Here is a 24398-nt window from a genome sequence, read left to right on the forward strand (position 1 = left end):
TCACCTCACTTGAGTGTGAGCAGGATCAGCAGATTGGATCCTGTAATGAGGTCATGCCATTTTTTCCAAAGGATACATATTTTCAGATATAATTATTATCCTACACTTAGCTGGGCAGTGGTGGTGCATGCTTTTAATCCTAGCACTTGAGAGGCAGAGGAAGGTGATCTTTATGTGTTCAAGGCCAGCCTGGCCTACAAAGAGAAACCATCTTAAAAAAAAAATTAAAAAATATAGTATCCTATACCAATTAATTTCAAGTCAATTAACTTGAGAGTATTCAAGAAGACCCTGATTTAATCAAGTAAGAGCTCTTAAAGGTCATATTTGGATCTTTCTGATGAGAGAGTATTTTCTCACTAGCTTTGAAATCAGCTGTGATTTGCTAACATGCTTTCTACACAGACCATTGATAAGGAACCCGAAGGCCTCCACAACTCAATGTAGCCACAACAGAACAGAAAACAGGGAAGGAGGAGACAATCCTGGCACTACTGAGTATCAGTCAATAATCACAGGATCTAAACAGTTCACTAGCTTCAGAAGGCATTGTGGCAGAGATTAAGTGGAAATTTGAAAATATTTTGTACTGAATACAAATAGGACAAAGTTCTTGCTAAAATGAGAACATTGTATCCTACCTTATTTATTTTTTTTTTCTTTCTCTTAAATGTAGAAACTAGTGGAAGCACTTTTGGGAAAATACACTAGCAAATTATGTTCTTTGTGTTTCCTGAGTAAATTTAAAATTCTATTATTTCCCTTTATACTATAACTACTTTTTTGGCTTAAGTTTTAATCATCTTGTTTATACCACCACAGTATCTCTCCTGGTTTGTTTCTTTGTTTGTTTTGTTGTTATTATTTTTTTTTATTTGTATACCTGTCCTCCATGCTCAGGTAAGACAGTCTCTTAGAAAGATCTTTAATTGCTTTCCTCAGAAACCTCTAGTGACTTCTCATTGTTTTGAATTAAAATGAGATCTAAAGGGACCAGAAGAGCCTGACTTATCTATATCTTAATCCTACCTATTTCTTTCTATCTTTCTTCCTTTCTTTCTTCCTCTTCCTCTTCTTCCTCTCCTCCTCCTTCTTCTTGGTTGACCCAATTCTTATCCATTACTGTTGTGACACTGTGCACTCAAGATAAGGAACCAAGGACAGGCAAAAGTAAGGATGCGAATGAAATCCAACTTGGTGATCCAAAGGGTTTAACTGGGCTTACTGACAAGAATAGGGGTTGGGGGCTAATTATATAAGCAAACATGACTCCGTGACTCAATGACAGTTACTTTAAGCAAAGCCCACCCTTTCATAGGTGATTGTTCATGAAATCTGAAAACCTGGTTTCCATTGCATGACTTAAAAGCTACTCAACAGGCATATTCTAGGCTGTTGTTGTTGCTGTGGTTGGAGAGTATCTCCTAGCAACTCTAATGGACTTATGCTTGCTTGCATAGGGAATTGCATAGGGAAGGGCCTATTAAACTGTTCAGTTTCTGGAACTTCTTGAAGCCAGGAGGTGGTAGCTTACACCTTTAATCACAGCACTCAGGAAGCAGAGGAAGACAGATCTTTGTGAGTTCATGGACAGCCTGGTCTATAAAGGTATATAGAGAAACCCTGTCTTGAAAACAAACAAACAAATAAACAAAATTTCCAGAAACAGTATACAATTAAAACAGCCATATGTGTTTCTCTATATGAGTAATACACTGTAAAGGGAAGGAGGTTAAAGTCATAGACTTTAAAAATGTTTACTATGCATGTCTGCCAGATATTCTAAGTGATGATAAAATTAGATTGGAAAATACATATCTATATCTCTTAACACTTTTAGTTGTTTTTGATGAGGAAAAAATACTCCTTCCGTGCCTTATGGTTGGGGAACATTGATTATCTTTTTTTCTAGGTTCCAACAAAGAGACAGTTTTTATTTGGTAAATCAGATGAACCTCTAAGTATCTCTAAATGGCATTTGTCTACAAGTGAAATGTGAATCAAGAAAATCACAAATTAATTTAGCATAAAAGATGGTTTATTCGGGTACAAAGTAAACAAACATGAAAAGACAGGATCAGATAGCAACCAAATGGCTGAAACAACTTAGGATGTGGTTGTGCAGGCCACCATCCAATAAGGAGAACAGCCCTAGGTAGGTATGCGCACTTGTAACATCCTGTCTGGCTTGGGTCCTGGAAACCTGACTATGGACAGTGAGGGAATGAAGAAAGGACAGGCATCAGCAGCAAATCTGGGGTCAACTGTGATTTTGCTACTACTGCAGAGGCATCTGGTACTCATTGTGTTTATGATGTACAGCATAGCATAGAGGGAAGAGTTGGCTAGCCTTGGGAGAGGTCTCTGTAGATAGCAGACTAAGGCTATAAGCAGTCTTTGCACAAGTGATCACTTGTATGACTGTTCAGGTTGGTTGGGTCTCAAATAATTGTGCAGATGCAAATCCTTTTTCCAGGTTTTACTTTAAGGAACACAAAGCCTAGACTGTATTTACATTCCAGTAGGATTTAGCTACAATATATGAAGAGAACCTCTTAAAAATAATCTAGGTTGATTTGCTAGGGATTAAGTGTGCAACTGTGAGAAGATGAAAGAAAAAAGGAACATATGTTATAATAACTCTATGCTTGATTAATTACATATCCAAGTAGTGTGTGTGTGTGTGTGTGTGTGTGTGTGTGTGTGTGTGTGTGTTTTCCACATACAATTTTTAAGTCTAATCCTGTGATAGCAGTTTCATGTATGGTGGTATGATCAGGGTGCAGTGTGAGAAATTCCTAAATAATTAGTAAAATATTATGTTGGGCAAAAAAAGAATTGGGTGAGAATGCAAGTAATATTTATTACAGTATCGAAGGACAAACATTTATATGTCTTGTTATAATAAGAGAATAGGCTGTGTGAGGGGTGGAATGCTGCTTGGAAATTTGTTTTCTGGCTAGTCAATTGATCACTGGAGAATCTAACTTCACTTTTACTAGAGCAATTTGGACTTCCTAGAAGATACATGGTTTGCAAGTCTTGTGGTTATAACCTGTTCTACTTGCTGTTAGTATTCCATGTTAGTATATGAAATACCTCCATGTTAAACTGTTGAGTGATTTGAAGAGATTTTTGCCTTTTATTATTTGTTGAAAGCGCATAAAGGATTATAAGCAAGATAAAGAGTAATGGAGCATGGTTACCTTCCATTTTAGATGTAGACTTTCCCACAGAAGCTCTCTGCTCTTGCTTCTGGGATCATTGGATGTTACTCACTGTAACACTTAATAGTTGAGATGTGAGACAACAGATATCTCTGCCATTATCATTGGTTAAATTTTTGACATGGCTAATGAACTGAACCAAGAATTTCAAAATGCAAACAACAATGTCAAATTTGAATTTCAGAACTGGATGCTATTGCTCACATCTATAATATCAACACAAGCTTTAGACTAGTTTGGGCTATATAGTAGGTTCCAGGAGAAGCAACAACTGAGACTGACAGACAGACAGATACACACAAACACACACACACACACACACACACACACACACACACACACACACACCAAACATACAAAGAGAGACAGTGAGCAGTGTAAAATAATTCATGTTTACACCTCATACTCTATGTAATTATTCCTTTATTAGCTTTAGCAATGCTAATATGATGATGATTATCACTGCTCAGGCCATTTGACAAATTACTGACACATTAAGGAAATTAAATTGAGAAGAAAAACATAGAGACAAAAAGAGATACAGTAGAGATCATTCACCAGTCAAGCCAGACTGTATATTTTTCCTTACCCAATCCTAATGGAAAATGCTAGAAGATCCAAGTAAGAAAAATAAGTAGATCAAAAACACTACTCATTTTTAACCCCATGATTCAGAAATGATTCACATGGATTTTGGGTATCTTTGGCCTCATTTTAGATACAGAGTTATGAAAAAATTACTAAGAGTCTAGGTTTTTTTCTTCTAAAGTATCATAACTAAGTCTCTTTTATAATATGCCCAAAACTACATTCATTTTTTTTCATGGTAAAACACAAATTTTCACAATCAGATTATGTTAAACTTTAAGGTAAATTTAATTAAATTCAAATATATTTTATTTTGTTGATATTTACATGAGAACAACCCCAGAAATCATGTGTATATGTATTAGCCATATGGTATATTTTTTTTTGTGATACGCTGCTTCTATTTTTCTTGTATCTCTTGTTTCTAAACTTTTATTTTTATTAATTTAGTTCTGATCTGTTTCTTTTCATTGTTTTATTTATTCAGTCAACAAATATTTATGGGTTGTTTATGAGTTTGTGACACCACATACCTGAGGTTCACACACCCAGTCTTTTATCCAGTGGCAAGAGTCATGGGAAAATATCAATAAACATTTATATATAAATAAATGGATTTATGTTTTTATTGAGATTTATGACAGAAGATACAGAGGCTGAGATGTTTACTTCTGTGAATGCTCAAATGAGATTTCTTCGTGAGTAGATTTAAACTGAGACATGATACGTGTGCCATGTTGGAACAAGAACATTAGTGATCAAGAACAGCTAGTACAGAGATCTTATGTGAGCTGAAAAACACCAACTTAGCAAATACAGAGCCAGGAAAGAGACAGACAGGATAATCAGGAAGTTTGAGCTGAGTTTTTTTGGCTTTGATAAAGACTCTAGATTTTTTTGCGTTTTTTGGCAATTAGAATTATAGTAATATATAAAGCATTGTTGAACTTTGCCCAAGAAATCTTTTAAATCACTTCTTATTTATTAGGAACCATATAGTCATGGCACTTCTTCCCTGGGAGAATTCTCATCAGTCCATGAAGACTTGGAACCCAGAGGGATGGTCAGAGTCAGCACACTAGAAAAGGGAGATGGTTCAGTCTGACTTTTGCTCCACACACACATTTGGGCTTTGAGCATCTTCTACTTCTTAGTTCTGTGGAGTCATATGTCTCTGCTGGATTATTGTTCATCTTAAATTTTTCATTATTTTTAACAATGAATCTTATGGATTCTGAGGAAGTCATTCCTTTGTACTAAAATGTAACTGCTCCTGGATTGGAGTGAAGCCTGGGTAGAACTGGGTTCCATGACTGAATGAGATGCTTGCGTACAGGAAGTATCAGCAGGTGTTATCTTGTGAAAATGTCTTCTGTGCCAGAAGGCTAAAGTTTGAAGCCTTATGGAAAATTGTGGAAAAATTCAAAAAGCAAGGAGTATTCTTACATACAGTTTTAAAGAATATTTTGTTTGTTATAATCTTTACTCAACAATCTGTTGGTTTCCTTTGATATTTTTACTCAGACTTTAACCAATTCATTATTTAATTACAAATATCAAATAGAATTATAGAGCTCTTTAACTACCAGTAAATCAAAACCCAGAACAAAGGATAGCCATTCTGTGACAGTACTTCATTAGAAATTTACTATGGGTGGAAAGTCACTTCTTTTCTGTTAGAAACCTTAATTTTTGTCTCCAGTTTTTCTTTTCAACCTGGAAAAGTAGAAATTAATGTTTTGATCCTTTATGAGGGGGGAGTGAAGTCGAAGACACTGTACCTCTTTCTCAAAGTCACAGTAAGTAGTCAAATCAACCAACATCTCTTTTTCCAATGACAACACTAGGACCTTTCTATGACACTTTGATACTTTCCTTTTATTTGAAGAAAATCTTTTTAGTATTATTCTCAGAACTGGGGACTCTCTCATCTCATATACCATCTTTTAAAAAAATAAAGGTTCAAAAGAACACTTCATATGCTCTGGGCAGCCTAGTGCCAAAGGTTTGACAAACAGATTCGACAAAGCACTGGAAGAATTTTGGTCCCCATCCTATAAACCTAGTGTCCTTGACATTTGAGGGAGACAGTGATGTGTATACTGGGAGAGATTAAGCTCTACTGTGGCAACCTATAATCTAAAATTTCTACTTAATATGTGAAAAAACAATTAGTAATTTGAGCCACTGTGAAATAAAGATACTTATTTTTCCTAGTAAGTTTTATAATTGTGAATATTTAATCTTTTTCCTGTCATAGTTTGGAGTAAATCTTTTTTTCTTTTTTCTTTTTCTTTTTCTGTTTTTTTTTTTTTTTGTCTGATGAATGCTGTATGCTGTCATGGGCTTCATAACAGCTCATTGTAAAATTGAACTTTGCTTTTACTCAAAATCTTTTTCTTAATTATTAAACCTAAGTAAAACAAATGCCAATTTAAATGCCACTTTATAATACCTCTTTAATTAATTTAAAAACATTAACTGTGAAATTCTAGATACTGAAATAATGACAATCGACATGCTACAGTGGAACAACTACTTGCCTCAGGCAGTAGTGAACACTGTACTGTAACATCAGCTTCACCTAACTGTTCAGGTTTTAAACTTACTTCCTTATTCTGTGTTGTGTGTTTTGAGGGCATACATGACTTGCCTGATTGGTGAGATAATAGGACAACTTGAATGCAATTCCTTGGGATCAAATTCAGTTTGTTGGACTTGGCAGCAAATGCCTTTACTCACTGAGTCAAAGGTGGGGTCCTGAACTCTCTCCCTCCTTTCTCCCCATCCCGTGTGTGTGTGTGTGTGTGTGTGTGTGTGTGTGTGTGTGTGTTCATACTTATATTGATTGGGTGATGCAGAGGAAACATGAGGCTGTGGAAATGAGGTTGAAGAGGAATTCTTTAAAAAAAAAACAGGCTTAACATATGCCTTTTGGAGGCTGGTACAATGTCACACAACCTCTTCTGCCTTTGTCTTTTGTTATTAACTATGCTTTAGAATCTACCCACTATATGTAGGTGCTCCAAGTGACAGACGCAAACAAAATTTTATTTTATTTACTTATTTTTCTTAGTTTACATATCAATCCCAGGTCCCTCTTTCTTCCTACCTCTCTCCCTTGTCCCCTCTCTCCTATGCTGCAGACTACCCTCCCATCCCATCCACCCCCACCCAACTCCAAAGAGAGGGAAATGCCTGCCAGGAGGTATCAACAAAATCTGTCAAGTCATTTGGAGTAGGGACTAGCCACCACCACCACCACCACCACCACCACCTCTGCCTCTAGGCTAAGGGAGTATCCCTCCATGGGGAATGTGCTCCCAAAGTCCTTTTGTGCACTAGGGATACATCCTGGTTCCACTGTTAGTGGTCCCTTAGACTGCCCAGGACTTCTAATTGGGACCCATGTTTAGGGGTATGATTCAGTCTAATGCTGATTTCCCAGCTATCAGTTTGGGGGTCCATTACATCCACCTAGTTCAGGTCAGCTGTCTCTGTGTGTTTCTGTAGCCTGGTCTTGTTCCCATTTTCTTATCATTCCTCCCTCTCTACATCTGTATTTCAGTTTGGCTCAGTGTTTAGCTGTAGGTATCTTCTGTTTTCTTCAGCTACTAGATGAGGGCTCTATGATGGTGCATAAGTTAATCATCAATCTCATTATCAGGGAAGGGCATTAAAGGTAGCCTTTCCACTGTTACTCAGATTGTTAGTTGTGGTCACTCTTGTGGGTCTCTGGACATTTCTCTAGAGCCAGTTTTCTCTCTAAATCTATAATGGCTCCTTCTTTTATGGTCTCTCTCTCTCTCTCTCTCTCTCTCTCTCTCTCTCTCTCTCTTTCTCTTGTCTATTCCTCCCCTGACTCAATATTCCTAGTCCCCCATGCTATTCTCTTCTCCCCTTCTCTTTCTCCTAGCTCGCTCTCCACTCAATGCCCCCCCAACTCCCAATATGCTCAGGAGCTCTTGTTCCTTTCCCCTTCTGTGAGGGAACTTGTATGAATCTCTTAGGGTCCTCCTTGTATCCTACTTTCTCTATTGGTGTGAATTATAGACTGGTTATCCTTTGCTCTATGTTTAAAATCCATATATGAGTGAGTTCATACTATGTTCCTTTTTTCTGTTGCTGTGATACCTCATTCAGGATTGTTCCTTCAATTTCCATGCATTTGCCTGCTGATTTCAACACTCTATTTATTGTTTTATTTTTATTTAGTTGAGTAGTATTCCATTGTTTAAATGTGCTACATCTTCATTTATCCATTCTTCAGTTGAGGGGCATCTAGATTGCCTCCATTTTCCTGCTATTACAAATAATGGTGCTTTGACCATAGTTGAACAGATGTCCTTGTTGCATCAATGTGGATCATTTGGGTATATGCCTAAGAGGGGGAATGCCAGGTCCTGTGGTAAACTAATTCCCATTTTCCTGAGGAACTGCCATTCTGATCTCCAAAATTGCTGTATGATGGGAGATGTCATTCTGTATATATGTTTCTCATACTCGTTAATGAATAAAGTACTGTTGGCCAATAGAAAAACAAGATAGGTGAAACTAGGAGACAAGGAGGATTAAAGGAAGTAGTAAGGAGGAGTCAAAATAAAAGACAGAAAAAGTGACATGTAAATTATTAAATTAAATTAAAAAAATGCTTTGACTCCAAAATTTAAGTTCTCAAATATTGTCTATAAATGTTTGTTTTCATTTAAATGGACTTGGTTATATGAAATATATATATAAAGTAAAACACCGGCAGCCTCTCTCTCCAGTAAAATAAAACCACGTAAATATTAATAAAAATGGGTTAATACTTAAAACAAAACTAACTAATAAAAAACAAGTACCTAACCAACAACATTATATCAAATACAGAGTCTCAGTGTGTTAATTGGGGCTGGCATGGCGGAGGGACAAGAACTGCGGGGGAAAAAACCCTTACTCCTTACAGCTGTACAAGTTTGCACTCCCACCAGCAGTGGAGGAGTGTTCCCCTTTCTCCACATCCTCTCCAACATAAGTTGTGTTTAGTTTTTCTGATTTTAGCCATTCTAGCAGGAGTAAGATGTTATCTCAGAGTTGTTTTTATTTGCTTTCCCCTGATAGCTAAGGATGTTGAGCATTTTCTTAAGTGTCTTTCAGACTTTTTTACTTCCTCTATTGTAAATTCTCTCTTCAGTTCTGTACCCCATTTTTAATAGGGTTATTTGGTGTTTTGGTGACTAGTTTTTTGATTTCTTTATATATTTTGGAGATCAGCCCTCTGTCAGATGTGGGGTTGGTGAAGAACTTTTCCCAGTGTGTAGACTGCTGTTTGGTCTTGTCTACTGTGTCCTTTACCTTACAGAAGCTTCTAAGTTTGAGGATGTCCCATTTATTAATTGTCTATTTCAGTGTCTATCTCAGGTAGTGGTCTCCTATAACAATTTGTTCAAGGATACCTCCCACTTTCTCTTCTAAGAAGTTCAGTTTGGCTGATTTCTGTTGGAATCTTTGATCCATTTATCCTTTAGTTTTGTTCATGGCAATAGACATGGGTCTATTTGCAGTCTTCTACACACTTGCATCCAGTTGTGCCAGCACCATTGGTTGAAGGCACTTTCCTCCTTCCATTGGATACTATTTTATCAGAGATCAGGTGTTTGAGTATTTGGCCTATTTATTTAACCTGATCCTTATTTAACCGCAATAATCAGGTGTTTGTAGGTGTGTGGGTTAATACTGGAATTTTTGTTTTGTTTCCATTTGTCTACCTGTCTATTTTTTTGTCAATACCAAGCTGTTTTCAGGACTATAGCTGTATAGTAGAGCTTGAAGTCTGGGATGGTGATGCCTCCTGAAGTTCCTTTATTGTACACTGTTGTTTTGGTTATCCTGGATCTTTTGTTTTTCCATAAATAGTTGAGTATTATCCTTTCAAGGTCAGTGAAGAATTGTGCTGGGATCTTGATGGGGATTGCAAAGAATCTGTAGATTGCTTTCAGCAAGATTGCCATTTTTACTATGTTTATCCTACCTATCTATCCAAGATCAAGGGAAATCTTTCCATTTTCTGGTATCTTCTTTAATTTCCTTCTTTATAGATTAAACAACATTTTAGTCTTATCATTACCTTTTGGAATTTTCTCTGGGGTGCTCTTGATCTGACTCTAGTCCTTGTTATAAATTTTCATGATATATGAACCTTAATCAAAACATTCACACCAGACTGATAAATGATGAGAGTGTCTCTGCTGATTTAATTTCCTAGGTATCAGTGTTGACCAAAGCTTTTATATTTGAAAAACCACATATTAGCAAAGAATAATACAAGACAGTATTTATGTAAGTCAAAAAATTTGAAATACAGGTCTGACCAATGCAAGTCATGTGTGCAGAGGGAGTTTTATAGAGAAAATGAATGCTAACTGCTCCTTACAGTGAATCCTAGAGCTGGACTCAGTGCTAAGAATTTAGCTTAGAAGAGGCAACCTCAGACAAATAATAAATTATATCTGGTCCACAAAAATGTAGGTCTGAATAAGCATTGTAAAGCCGGGAAAATACACATGCCCACAGCTGTCAAAGATGCCTTCATTCCTTTAGGATTTACACGTTCTCTGAGATCCAAAAGATTAGTTTTGTCCAAGGAAATGGTTATCAACTTGTTAATTTTATAGCATGTTGTTGTTTTCTAAATATATAGGGACTTATAGATAACTTTCTAAATTTAATATGGTTCCAGGAATTAATCTTAGTAATGAGATTTCACAATCACCTATATTTAAATCAAATTTATTTTTGTCCTGTCTCCGTTTGGGTTAGTTTGGAGAATTCTGATTCTTCTTTCTTTAAAAATTTTGGGTGTATTTATGTACATATTTATATCATATGTGTAGGTGCCCATGGACCAGAAAATACCTTCAGACTAACAGGTTATGAGCCACTCAGTGTGGGTGCTGGAAATCTAACTTGAGTCATTTAGAATGAAAAAAGTGGTCTTAGCCCTAGGCCATGTCTCCAGCACACTGACTACCTTCATAATAGACACATACATTGAGCATCTTAACAGCTTCCATGAAACTGTCTTTTATGATGTGAAGGTATGGGGGAATCATAATATATTTGTATTTTAAAGTCTATCTAGTGTATAATATAGAGAAAATAACCTTTTTCACAGTGTATTTTTAGTTTTTAAGATTATTATTATCATTATATTATTAATGTAGGAGTGTGGATGACATAAAATATATATGGTTAGAGTACAAGTTTGTGGAGTTGCTTTTCTCCTTCCAAATATACATGGATTCCAAGTAACAAATTCAGGTTATAGGCTTTCATTATCTAGGGAACAAATAGCGTTATCTACTGAGCAAACTCACTGACCCATAGAACATGTAATCCATATATGTACATATATGTATATGTTATATATGTGTGTTATATATGTATACATATATTACATATACATATGCATGTATGCATATATGTATATTTTACATGTATATTTTACATTCTGGCCTGTTTCACCTCCCTCCTTTCCACCCAGTCCTTACCTCCCTCTGTCCCCACCCTCAAACCCATTTCTCCATTTAGTTCAGAAAAGGTAGTCTTCCATAAATGTCAACAAAACATCAACTTGTAGTGAGACTAAGCAGCACTGCATGTATTAAGGCTGGACAAGGCAAATTGGCATGAGGTGTAGGGTCCCCAAAACTAGAAAAAGAGTCAGAGACAGCCCCAGCCACCACTGTTAAAAGTCCCACAAGAAGACCAGGTTACACAACTATGACATATATCAAAAGGTCTAAGTCGGTCCCATGCATGCTTGCTGGTTGTCAGTTCAGGCTCTGTGAGTTCCTATTAGCTCAGGTTAATTGATTTGGTGGGTTTTCTCATGATGTCTTTGACCTCTCTGGCTATTACAGTCATCTCTCCACATCTTCTTTAGGACTGATTCTTCAGAGTCCTCAGGAGATACCTGAGATCTTCTTAATATTTGGCTGTGGGTCTGCATCTATTCTCATGAGTTGCTAGATGAAGCTTCTCTGATGTCATTTGTGCTAGGCCCCAATCTATGAGTATAGCAAAATATCATTAGGGATCATTATACTGATTTTATTGTTTCTTCAGTTCTGTTTGGTTCTATCTTAGGTCTCTGTGCCATCCAGCCTATAGGTCCTGGTATTTGAGGCAGTGCTAGAAGTAAGCTTACTCTCCTGTCATGCCTAGTTGGCCACTTCCTCAATCTCTAGTCCACTCTTACCCCAGCATACAATAGGTAGAGTGTAAGTAAAAGATTATGTGACTAGGTTGGTGTCCTAGTCCTTCCAATTTATGTCTTGTCTGGTCACAGGTTATGGCCAGGTAAGGCTAAATATCCCCAGTTTCTAAGAGTCTTAGACTCCTGGTAGATTCTCTTATGTCAGGTTTCTACCTGACTTTGAAATTTGCCCCCTCCAGTAATGGCTTCCAGTACTTCCCACCCACCACCCTAACCTGATTGCTCTTGTTCTCTTGCCTATCTCTCCACAGTCTCTTCTAATTCCTCTTCTCTAGAAGATTCAGGCATATCCTCTTGAACCTTCCTTGTTATCAAGCCTCTCCAAATCTGTGGATTGCTACACAATTTTCTTTTATTTTACAGCTAATATCCACATATTAGTAAGTATATACCATATTTGTTTTTCTCAGACAGAATTATCTCATTCAGGATGATTTTTCCTAGTTCCATCCATTTGTCTGCAAATTTTATGATGTCATGGTTTTGAAGAGCTGAATAGTAGTCCATTTTTAAATATACCAGGTTTTATTCATTCATTTCTTGAGAGACAATTCTTCATGGCATTATAAATAAAGCTACTATGGACATAGTTGAGCAAGTATACTCGTGGTATGATTGCACATCCTTTGGATATATAGCCAAAAGTGGTGTAGATGGGTCCTATAGCAGTGTGTGCTGGCATATGCCTTTAATCCAAGCATTCATAAAAGAGAGACTGGTGAATTTTTAAATTTGAGGCTACCATGGTCTACAGAGCAAATTCCAGATCAGCCAAGCTTATGCTGTAAAGAAAATTATCAAAAGAAGAAAGATAGTGAAGATATAATTGAATGAGGGGGCCATGTTCCAGTCCCAGAAACCAGCAAAACTCAGCAGCTTTGGCCATAGGCTTCTGGGTTTAGAGTCAAGGAATGAGAAAGGGATTAGAGAATTTGCCTCAGTACTTAAGGAAAGCCTCTGAGGCCAGGCATATATTAAGGATGTCCACAACAGGTTATTTTGTGAAACAGTGAAGTTGATGCTTGAATTGCCTTAAAGATCCCAAGTTGTTAGAGATTCCACAGTTGAGGGATACCTAACATTGATTGGAACCAGGCCAAGAGAAAGAAGTATGTTACAGTCAACAAAGCTGAGTGGAGTTGGAGACATGAAGAACATTTTTGAAAACACATAGGAATATGTAGAATTTGGAATTAGCCCAGCCAGCTTTTGGTTTTGCTTTGGTCCAGTGTTTCCTCACTATTCTCCCTTCCCTGTAATTTGGAATGGCAACATATACCTGTGCCATAATATGCTATCTATATGTGTTCTGCTTTTTTATTTTGATATCACTGGAGAGTTACCATGCCATGATACTCAGAAGAGAGTTTGGACTTTTGACTTTGGAAAAAGTTTGAAACTCAAACAAGCTATGAAGACTTTTGAGGCTGGACTAAGTGCATTTTGCATTATGGCATTGCTACAAGTTTATGGGGGCCAGGAAATGAATTGTGGTAGTTTGAATATAATTGGCCCACATAATTTCATAAGGAGCGATACTTTTAGGAAGTTTTGCTTATTGAAGTTTGTGTGGACTTGTTAGAGGAAGTATGCCACTGTGGGAGTGGGCTTTCAGGTCACTTTTTCTCAGCTTCTCTCATTGTGACAGACAGTTCACTTCCTCTTGCCTTTTAATTAAGATGTAGCCAGAACCATGTCTGCCTGTATACCACCATGCTACCCACCATTAAAATAGTGGATTCAACCTTTGACAATGTAAACAAGCCACCCCAATAAAATGTTTCTTGTAGTGAGATATTCACTTTGTCTGTTTCTGAGGCACTGACCATGCACATTGGGGGTGGAGCCAGGGGCAGAAGTGACCTGGGGAACTAGGTCTGAGGAGAAGCCCCAGAGCGCTCTCTTGCTGGTGGCAGGACGATATAGGAGGACATCCTGTTTAACCTGCTGGTGTTCATCTGTCTAGGTTGTAAGTTATTTCTCCTGAATAAACATCTTTATTAAACCACTATAGCTTCTCTTATAGGAGTTTCTCTGGTCTTGGTGTCTCTTCATAGCAATATAAACCCTAAGATAATCATTTCCTTGTGCTCCAGTGGTATTGGATTTTTTTGTGTGTGTGTCTAGGTTCTAGCAGTACCACACTGTCCTATCTGTTATTGATTATGCTCTTAGACTGGCATTTAGGCATCTGGGCTTGGGGTAATTATAGATCTAGGTGTTGATTCCTGAATTTCTCTTTGTTGAATGGATATTTGTTTCAATTTCTTGTCTGGTCTTCTGGTCTAAGTAGCCAAGAGGTTTTGGGTACCTGTTTGATTCTGGGACTGCTACCATGGTGTGGCCTTCAGTACAGCAGAAGATTTCCACTGGTGCTAAGGTCCCTAGATACAACCTTGCCTCTTGTAGAGTCAATGTTTTCCAAATTGTGTGTGTAATATGGAGTTGGGAATGGGGGTGGTTGCAATCAGCAATTGTTTGGTTAGCTTTAATGAGTGTTAGTGGGTAGTGGCCTGCAGATGGATTTTACTTTGGGCCACCTGCTCACAAAAAATCTACACAAAGACATTAATTATAAAAGCTCAGCCTTAGTTTAGATTTGTTTCTAACTAGCTCTTATAAGTTAAATTAAACAATTTCTTTTAATTTACATTCTGCCTCATAACTTCATTACTCCATCCTGCTTGACCTGTGTCTTCTGTGATCTCTGCCTTTCTTCCAGTGTTCTCACTCTTAGAAATCCTGCCTAGTTGTAGGTCATTCATTTTTTTATTAAACCAATCAGAATAACACATCTTTACTGTGTAGACAAAGATTATTCCACAGCAGTTGGCAGTGTCTTATTTGGGGTTCCCAGATTTTGACTGGCCTTAAGTAAAGCCAAAGTCATTTTCTGAATTTGTAGGCCAGAATATGGAGCCTAGAGGAGGGGATACAGTCTGGAATTGTTGGGTGGGTGTAAAAAGGTTTAGTGGGCAGTATCTTACCTGGGATTACTAGGACCAGCCTGGGCCCAGGTAAAGCTCCCTGGGCTGTGGGCTCTAATATAGGGCCCAGTGGAGGGGGTATATTCTGAGGTTTTTGGTAGGCTTTAAGGAGTGTTAAAAGGTGGTGGGCAGTATCTTACCTGGCATCCTTAGATCCAGCCTGGCCGCTAGTCAATCCAAAGTCTTCTTATGAAGTTGAAGGCCAGGATATAAAGCCCAGGGTAAAGGTATACTTTATAACTTAAACAATGGACACAAAGGCAAAGACCAAAAATAATTGAACTATATTTTTATTGGTGCAAAGAAATTGGTAGGTAAATTATCTGTGACATGTTACTTGTTAAAGGTCATGCTACAGGTGGGTTTAATGACCTGGGATGGATGTGTGAAGTCAGAACCAAGAAGAGACTGTGACCATCTGTTGTCAGTCAAAGTCAGAGATAGCCTGGAGGGGGCATCTTTATTTATACAGTTATAATGGTTTGCAGGAACAGTTATACAAATTTTATTTCCTAAATTTATAAAAATGCTTACAATAATTATTACCAGTTTGTTCCTTGATTCTTTTCCCTTCAGTCTTCCAATACTCCCACAAGTAGTCATTTTTTTTTAAAGAAAATCTGTTTCTCTATTGGCAGACACATAAGCAGCTTTTCAAGCTATGATGGAACTTTTCTGTCTAGGCATATCTACAGGTAAAACAGTGTACCAAATTGGTAACACATATGATTACAGTGCCATGGAAAGTGAGAAACAGTTTTGTCTCTTGTGGTTACTCTATACATCTGCTAGGGTCTGGGTTCTCATGATCATCTCACCAGCCAAAGCTGCATTAATCCATTTTACATTTTGTATTCTTCTTTTCCTTTGGACATATACCAGGTTTTTCCATTTATTCTATAGGCAATACAACCTGGAAACTTATTCTTAATAGTTAGCATTGCTTGTCCCTTGTCTTAATGTCTATCTTCCTTTACTTCTTGGGGTATTGGCATCATTATTAGAAATGTGGGAAGAGTGAGTTTCTGTAATTCTGCTCCATTCCCTGTTCCCATTAACACCTGATATCAGCTATTTAATAGCATTTCCTTAAAGCCCTTACAGTTAAAAATCATTCTTTCCAGAACAGTTATGCAAATATTTATCATTAAACTTTATGACACTGTGACTTGTTCTTTTAAGCTAGCAGTATATCTCACATTGTAAAAACAAGGAGGGTATGTAGCATACATGCTCTTGGGTCATGCCCAGAATTATATAGCAAACTATCCACAGGTACTTGCCAAGTTGATGAGGATCTCCACAGGCCTTACCATGAGTAGAATAGCTCATGCTATTCTCAGACATTATTCCTCAAAGAGGTTGTATGAATGCTTCCATACCCCACTTTTTTCTTTTTTAATTTAAATTTGAAACAAGCTTGATTTTACATATTAATTCCAGTTTTTCTCCCTCCCTTCCTGCCCTGTACCTCCCCAACCTCCATCCAATCCCCTTTCTGTTCCCCAGGGAGAGGGAGGCCTTCCATGGGGGATCTTCAAAGTCTGTCATATCTTTTGGAGCAAGGTTAGGCCCTCCCCAATGTGTCTAGGCTGAGCAAGTATACCTCCACATGGGATGTACTCGCAAAGTCTATTCCTATACTAGGAATTAATACTGATCCACTTCCAGAGGCCTCATACACTGCCCAGTCCTCATAAATAACTCTCATATTCAGGAGGTCTGGGTGAGTCCCATGCTGGTTTCCCAGCTATCAGACTGGGTTCCATGAGCTCCCTCTTGTTCAGTTCAGTTGTTTCAGTGGGTTTCTCATGCCAGATGTTGACCACTTTGCTCACCATTCTTCCCTCTCTGCAACTGGATTCCAGGAGTTTGATTCAGTGTTTAGCTTCTTCTTCCATAAGCTACTGGATAAGGGCTCTAGGGTGGCATATAAGGTAATCATCAATCTTATTATCAGAGAAGGATATTTAAGGTAGCCTCTCCACTATTGCTTAGATTGTTAGTTGCGGTCATCCTTGTAAATCTCTAGACATTTCCCTACTGCTAGATTTCTCTTTAAACCTATAATGGCTTCCTCTATTATGGTATCTCTTTTCTTGATCTCCTTTATTGTTTCCCTGACACAATCTTCCTGCCCGCACATGTCCTCATCTACCCTTCTCTTTTCCCTCTCTCCTCCTAATATCTTCTCTTCTACACCAATGCTCCCAATTTGCTCAGGAGATCTTGTCCCTTTCCCATTCCTTGGGGAATCATGTATGTTTCTCATAGGGTCCGCTTTCCTAGTTTTTCTGGCAGTGTGGACTGTAGGCTGGTCATCCTGTGTTCTATGTCTAAAATACATATATAAATAAGTACATATCATATTTGTCTTTTTTTGAATGGAATATTTCACTAAGGTTGATTTCTTCTGGTTCCATCCATTTGCCTGTGAATTTCAAGATTCCATTGTTTTTTATTTTTTTCGTTGAGTAATACCCCATTGTGTAAATTTACCACATTTTCTCCATCCATTCTTCAGTTAAGGGGCATTTGGGTGGCTTCCACGTTCTGGCTATTGCATTTATGCTGCTATGAACATAGTTAAACAGATATCCTTGTTGTATGAATGTTATCCAATTGGATCAAAGAGCTCAACATAAATCCAGCCACACTGAACCTCTTAGAAGAGAAAGTGAGAATTACCCCTGAAGAAATTGGTACAGAAGATCTCTTCCTGAACATAATTCCAGTAGCATAGACACTGAGGTCAACAATTAATAAATGGGACCTCCTGAAACTGAGAAGCTTCAGTAAGGTGAAGGGCACATTAAAGAAGACAAAACAGCAGCCCACAGAATGAGAAAAGATATTCACCTACATCTGAAAGAGGACTGATTTCCAAAATATACAAAGAACTCAAGAAGCTAATCAACAAAACACCAAATAACCCTATTAAAAATGGGGTACAGAACTGAATAGAGAACTCTCAATAAAATCAAAAAGGTTGAAAGACACTTAAGAAAGTGCTCAACATCCTTAACTATCAGGGAAATGCAAAGGCAAACAACTCTGAGATACCATCTTACTCCTATCAGAATGGCAAAATAAAAAAACACCAATGACATCTTGTGTTGGAGAGGATGTGGAGAAAGGGGTACACTCCTCCACTGCTTGTGGGAGTGCAAAGTCATGCAGCCACTTTGGAAATCAGTATGGTAATAGATTTGGATCTGTCTGAAGTCTTGTACAAGTCAGTTTCCAGTTATTCCAACACCATTTGTTGAGGAAGCTTTCCTCCTTCCATTGTATAATTTTAGCTTCTTTGTCAAAAATCAGGTATTCGTAGGTGTGTGCATTAATATCAGGATTTTCAATTCTATTCCATTGGTCTACCTGGCTATTTTTGTACCAATACCAAGCTGTTTTCAGGACCATAGTTCAGGGATGGTAATGCCTCCTTAATTGTACAGTGTTGTTTTGGCTATCCTCAGTCATTTGTTTTTCCATATAAAGTTGAGGATTGTTCTTTCAAGGTCTGTGAAGAATTGTGCTGGGATTTTGGTGGGCATTGCATTGAATCTGCAGACTGCTTTTGGCAAGATTGCCTATTTTACTATGTTGATGCTACCTATCCAAGAGCATGGGAGAGTTTTCCATTTTCTGGTATCTACTTTAATGTCTTTCTTTAAGGACCCAAAGTTCTCATTATATAGGTCTTTCATTTATTTGTTAGCATTATACCCAGATATTTTATGTTGTTTGTGGCTATTGTAAAGGGTGATATTTCTTTGAATTCTTTCTCAGCCCCTTTATCAGCAGGGCTAATGATTTTCTTTTTTACTTAATCTTGTATCCTTCCACTTTTGCTGAAGGTGTTTATCAGCTGTAGGAATTTCCTGGCAGAATTATTTGGGTCACTTATGTAAACAATCATATCATCTGCAAATAGTGACAGTTTGACTTCTTCCTTTCCAGTTTGTATTCCCTTGATCTCATTTTGTTGTATTATTGCTATAGCTAGAACTTCAAGTACAATATTGTAGAAATGGAGAGGGTGGACAACCTTGTGTTGTTCCTGATTTTAGAGAAATCAATTTGAGTTTCACTCCATTTTATTTGATGTTGGCTGTTCAATTGCTGTGTATTGCTTTTATCATGTTTAGGTACGATCCTGTTATCCCAAGACCTTTATCATGAAAGGGTGTTGGATTTTGTCAAAGGCTTTCTCAGCATATAGTGAGATGATCATGTAGTTTTTCTTTTTCAGTTTATTGATATGGTGGATTACACTGATTGATTTTTGTATGTTGTATTATGCCTGCATCCCTGGGATGAATCCTTCTTATTCAAGGTGGATGATTTTCCTGATGTGTTCTTTGATTCAGTTTGCCAGTATTTTATTTAGTATTTTTGTATCAATGTTCATGAGGGATATTGGTCTGTAGTTCTCTTTCTTAGTTGTGTCTGTGTGGCTTGGGTACCAATGTAATTGTAGCCTCATAAAGAGTTTGGCAATGAACCTTCTGCTTCTATTGTGTGGAATACTTTGAGGTATATTGGTATTAGCACTTTTCTGAATTCTGGTAGAATTCCACACGGAATACATTTGGCCCTGCGCTTTTATTGGTTGGGAGACTTTTGATGACTGCTTCTAATTCATTAGGGGCTATAGGTCTATTAAATTGCTTATCTGTTCTTGAGTTAATTTTTTTAATGTAATATCTATTCAGAAAATTGTTCACTTCCTTTAAATTTCCCCTTTTTCTCTTTTTTCTTTTGAGTATAGATTTTCAAAGTATGACCTGAAAATTCTCTGGATTTCCATAGTGTCCATTGTTAAGACCATGTTTCCATCTTTGATCTTGTTAATTTGTGTGTTCTCTCACTACCTTTTGTTTAGTTTTGATAAAGGCTTGTCTATCTTGTTGATTTTCTTGAAGAACTAACTCTTTGTTTCATTGATTCTTTGTATTGTTTTCTTTGTTTCTATTTTATTGATTTCTGCTATCAATCTGATTATTTCCAGGCATCTACTTCTCAGTGGTGAGTTTGCTTCTTTTTGTTCTAGAGCTTTCAGGTGTTCTGTTTAGTATCTAGTATGACTATTCTCCATTTTCTTCATGTGGTCACTTAGTACTATGCATTTTCCTCTTAGCACTGCTTTCAAAATGCCCCATAAGGTGGGTATGTTGTGTTTTCATTCTTATTGAATTCCAGGAAGTTTTGAATTTATCTTTTTATTTCTTCCTTGACCCAGGAATGGTACAATTGTGCATTGTTCAATTTCCATGAGTTTGTAGGGTTTCTGCAATTTGTGTTGTTGTTGAACTAACTTTAAAGCACGGGGATCTGATAAGATACAGGGGGTTATTCCAACTTTTTTTTACCTATTGAGGTTTGGTATGTTGTTGAATATGTGGTCGATTTTAGAGAAGGTTCTGTAATGAGTAAGGTTTTTCTGCCCGCTGCTGGTCTTGTCCTGCCACCGCACCAGCCCCAAATAATACACAGAGTCTCTGTATTAGATATAATGTTGTTGGCCAGGTACTAGTTTCTTATCAGCTAGCTCTGTCTTTATTAACCCATTTCTGTTAATCTACGTATTTTCATGTGCTTTCATCTTAACAGGGAATGGCCCCTGCGTCTGGTCTCCCCAGTCTCTCCATGCTGACCCTCCTTACTACTTCCTCTTTCCTCCTTGTCTCCTAGTCCCCCCATCTTCCTTTCCTATTGGCCAACAGTGTTTTATTCATTAACCAGTATGAAAAACATATTTACAGAATGACATCTCCCATCAAGGTTCCATATGGTGCCAAGAAGAAGGTATATACTTGTGTTTGGATGGAATGGTCCATAAAATGTCTGTTAAATGGAGTCATATGTTCTGTTAGTTCCTTTGTTTCTTTGTTAAGTTTCCATCTGGTGGTCCCGTCTAGTGTTGAGAGTGGTGTGTTGAAATCACCCACTATAAGTGTGTGTATTTTTATGTGTGATTTGAATTTTAGTAATGTTTCTTTTACGAATGTAGATGCCTTTGTATTTGTGGCATAGATCTTCAGAATTGTGACTTCATCCTGATGGATTTTCCCTGTCATAAATATGCAATGACCTTCTTCATCTCTTTTGATGAATTTTAGTATAAAATCTAATATATTAGCTATTAAGATTGCTATATCTGCTTATTTCTTGGGGCATTTGATTGGAAAATCTTTTCTCAACCCTTAAATGTGAGGTAATGTGTGTCTTTGAATTAAAGTGTGGTTCTTGTATGCAGCAGAAGGATGGCTATTTTCTTCATATCCTTTCTGTTGGCCTATGTCTTTTTATAGGTGAGTTAAGGCCATTAATATTGAAAGATATCAATGACCATTTATTGTTTATTCTTGTTTGTTATGGATTTGTTGTTGGTGGTATTGCATGTGGATTTCTCCCCTTTTTTTTTTCCTTTTGGCTTTTGGTAAAGTAGGATTATCTATTGCCTATGCTTTTGTGAGTGTTGTTAACTTCTTTGGGTTGAAGTTACCCTTCCAGAACTTTCTGTAGTGCTCAATTAGTTGATAAATATTGTTATATATTGTTCTGTCAAGGAATATTTTGGTTTCTCCATCCATAGTGATTGAAAGCTTTGATGGGCATAGTAGTCTGGGGTGACAACTGTGGTGTCTTAGTGTTGGTAGAATATCTACCAGGACTTTCTGGCCTTCAGTTCCATGGAGAAGTGAGCTGTAATTCTGTTAGATTTGCCTTTATATGTTACTTGACTTTTTTTTTCTGCTCTTAATATTCTTTTTTCTTCTGTATGTTTGGTGTTTTGATTATTATGTGGTAAGGGGACTTTTTTTGTGGTGCACTCTATTTCTCTATTTGATGTTTTGTAAGCTTCTTGTACTTTCATTGGCATGTCATTCTTTAGTTTGGGAAAGTTTTCTTCTGCACTTTTGAGGTGTGTTTCTTCACCTTCTAAACCTATTCTTATTAGGTTTGGTCTTTTCAGGGTATGCCATTTTTCATGGGATATTTTTTGTTGAGGATTCGTTGGACTTAAGATTTTCTTTGGTCAATGAATCTATTTCTCCTCGTGTGTCTTCAATGCCCCAGATTCTCTCTTCCATCTCATGTAGTCTGTCTGAAGTTCCTGATTGTTTACCTAGATTATCTATTTCCAGCATTCCCTCAGATCTCTCTCTCTCTCTCTCTCTCTCTCTCTCTCTCTCTCTCTCTCTGTGTCTGTCTTTCTGTTTGTGTTTTCATGTCCATTTCAGCTTTTAAAGCTTGCACTAGTTGAATTTTTGAATTGTTTCTTGCAATTTTTGTTTGCATTTTCCTCCATTTCTTGAATTTTTGTTTGTTTTTTCTTCATTTTCTTTAAAGGATTTTCCTATTACCTCTTTGAGGGTCTCTATCATCCTCAAAAAGTTGTTCTAGTTTTTTTTTTTTTCTTTTTTTTTTTTTTTTTTTTTTTTTTTTTTTTTTTTGCTTCATCTGTGTTGGGATGTTCATATCTTCCTGGTGTTTACTCCCTAAACTCTGGAGCTGTTATATTGATCATTCTGTTGTTGACTGCATTCTTATACTGTCGTCTACCCATCCCTTCTTCCAATGCACACTTGTGGGTTCTCTCCATTTCTTTGTGGGTACAGGTCCAAGGTTCTCTTCTAGTGGGTGCAAGCAGGTCCAGTATTCTGATGGCTTGCCTCTTCAAGTGGGTGGAGGCAGGACTAGGAAGTTGGTAGACTCTGGATGATCTGGTCTGCCTGAATGTGTTACCTGATGTGTGTGCATTCCCCAGACCTTTGGAGTTTCTGAGAAGGGCTCCTGAAGGTGGGGTAGAAACAGGTCCATGTTTACCTCCTGCCATGGTTGGAGATGGGACTAGGAAGAAGTCAGATTCTGGATGGGCTGGTTCCCTGGGACCAGTTCCCCTGTGTGCATTCTCAAGTACTCAAGAGGCTCTGAACAGGGCACCTGAGTGGGGAATCCTCCCCATTTTTGCTTTTTAATTGAAACTTATGAATGTCATATAGAGACATGTGAAAGGCAAGGCTTGATCACGTGTAAAGGACTTGAAAAAGAATAAAGAATAATTAAGATTAAAAATAAGCCAATAGCAGCAGACAAATTGATGATAAATTTGATGAATTTTTCCTGTTGAAACTGGGGTATTTCTGGGAACCCAAATACCTGGGATGTTAACCATGTCTAGGAAGAGCAGGATGCTTTTCACTGTGCAGACTTAAGGACCATCTAGGGCAAGGACTTGTAGGCAGCAGTTAGGGCAGTTTGTAATCTTTAATTGATTGGAAGTCTGCTGGAATAGTTGTATATTAAGGGCAGAAAATAAAATTAAGGAATTTTAGGGGGGGTTGAGAATTTTTTCTTTGGTGTACATTTGAAACTTCCAGTTCCATGATCCTGGCTGCTGAGGGAGAGGACTCCCAGTACTAGGAAAAGTGGTAAAGACCCCACCCATCCAGGAATAGGCACATGGAGAAACAGGCTGTTGATTGGAAGTACTTATCTGGAAAACATTTTGACCTGTGAGAGAAGGATCCAAGTAGATTTATTAAAGCTTGTAAGAATATTTTTTAAGAGGCAAAAGCTCTTAGAATGTTCATTGTTTGTAGTTTTATTGAGATCAACACTGTAGATAAGACAGTAGACTAGTGCCTTTGAGTCACAGGGAAAGTTTGGAAACCTAAGATTGATTTTGGTTAAAAGCAATAATATTGTTTACTCTGCCCAGATCATAGAGTGTATATGCATTAGACAGATGTTTTTTTCTCAAATAGAAGCACTTTTAACTGTATATTTAGAATACAAATAAAGGGAATCTTGAGCATGTGACTATGTTTATACTAGTCAGTTTTATCAGAGCTTGATTAATAGTTTATTAAAATTCTATTGATTAATGTGAAGACTCTGAACTTTTGTAGTCTCAGTATAACAATAGTACAGAGAGTGAAAAATATCTGAATTTTGTTTAATTCCTTTCATTTGGCTTAAGTCATTTTTGTCATAATAACTCAAGCTTTTATGTCTTTAGATCTTACATAAATTTGTGTTTATATATATCTTGAAACACCTTCTTAGACAATAAAACATTTATTTTTAGAGCCTTATAGTTTAAGGTTTAAACGTATACCTTATTTTTCTCCATTCTATTATTCTTCAGGGGACACAGTTATTATAAAGCATGTTTCTTAAAAAAAAAAAAAAAAAAGGAAGTAAGAGTTAAAAAGGTACTTTGAAAACCTGTTTGGTATGTTTATCCATTTTTAAAAAGTCTGGTAGCAAAGCAAAAGCAAATTGTTTGATTTGATTTGATTTTTCCAGAGATGGTCTCTCTGAGCA

Source organism: Phodopus roborovskii, unplaced genomic scaffold (genome assembly GCF_943737965.1).
Source record: "Phodopus roborovskii unplaced genomic scaffold, PHOROB, whole genome shotgun sequence".
In the NCBI taxonomy this organism is placed as follows: Eukaryota; Metazoa; Chordata; class Mammalia; order Rodentia; family Cricetidae; genus Phodopus; species Phodopus roborovskii.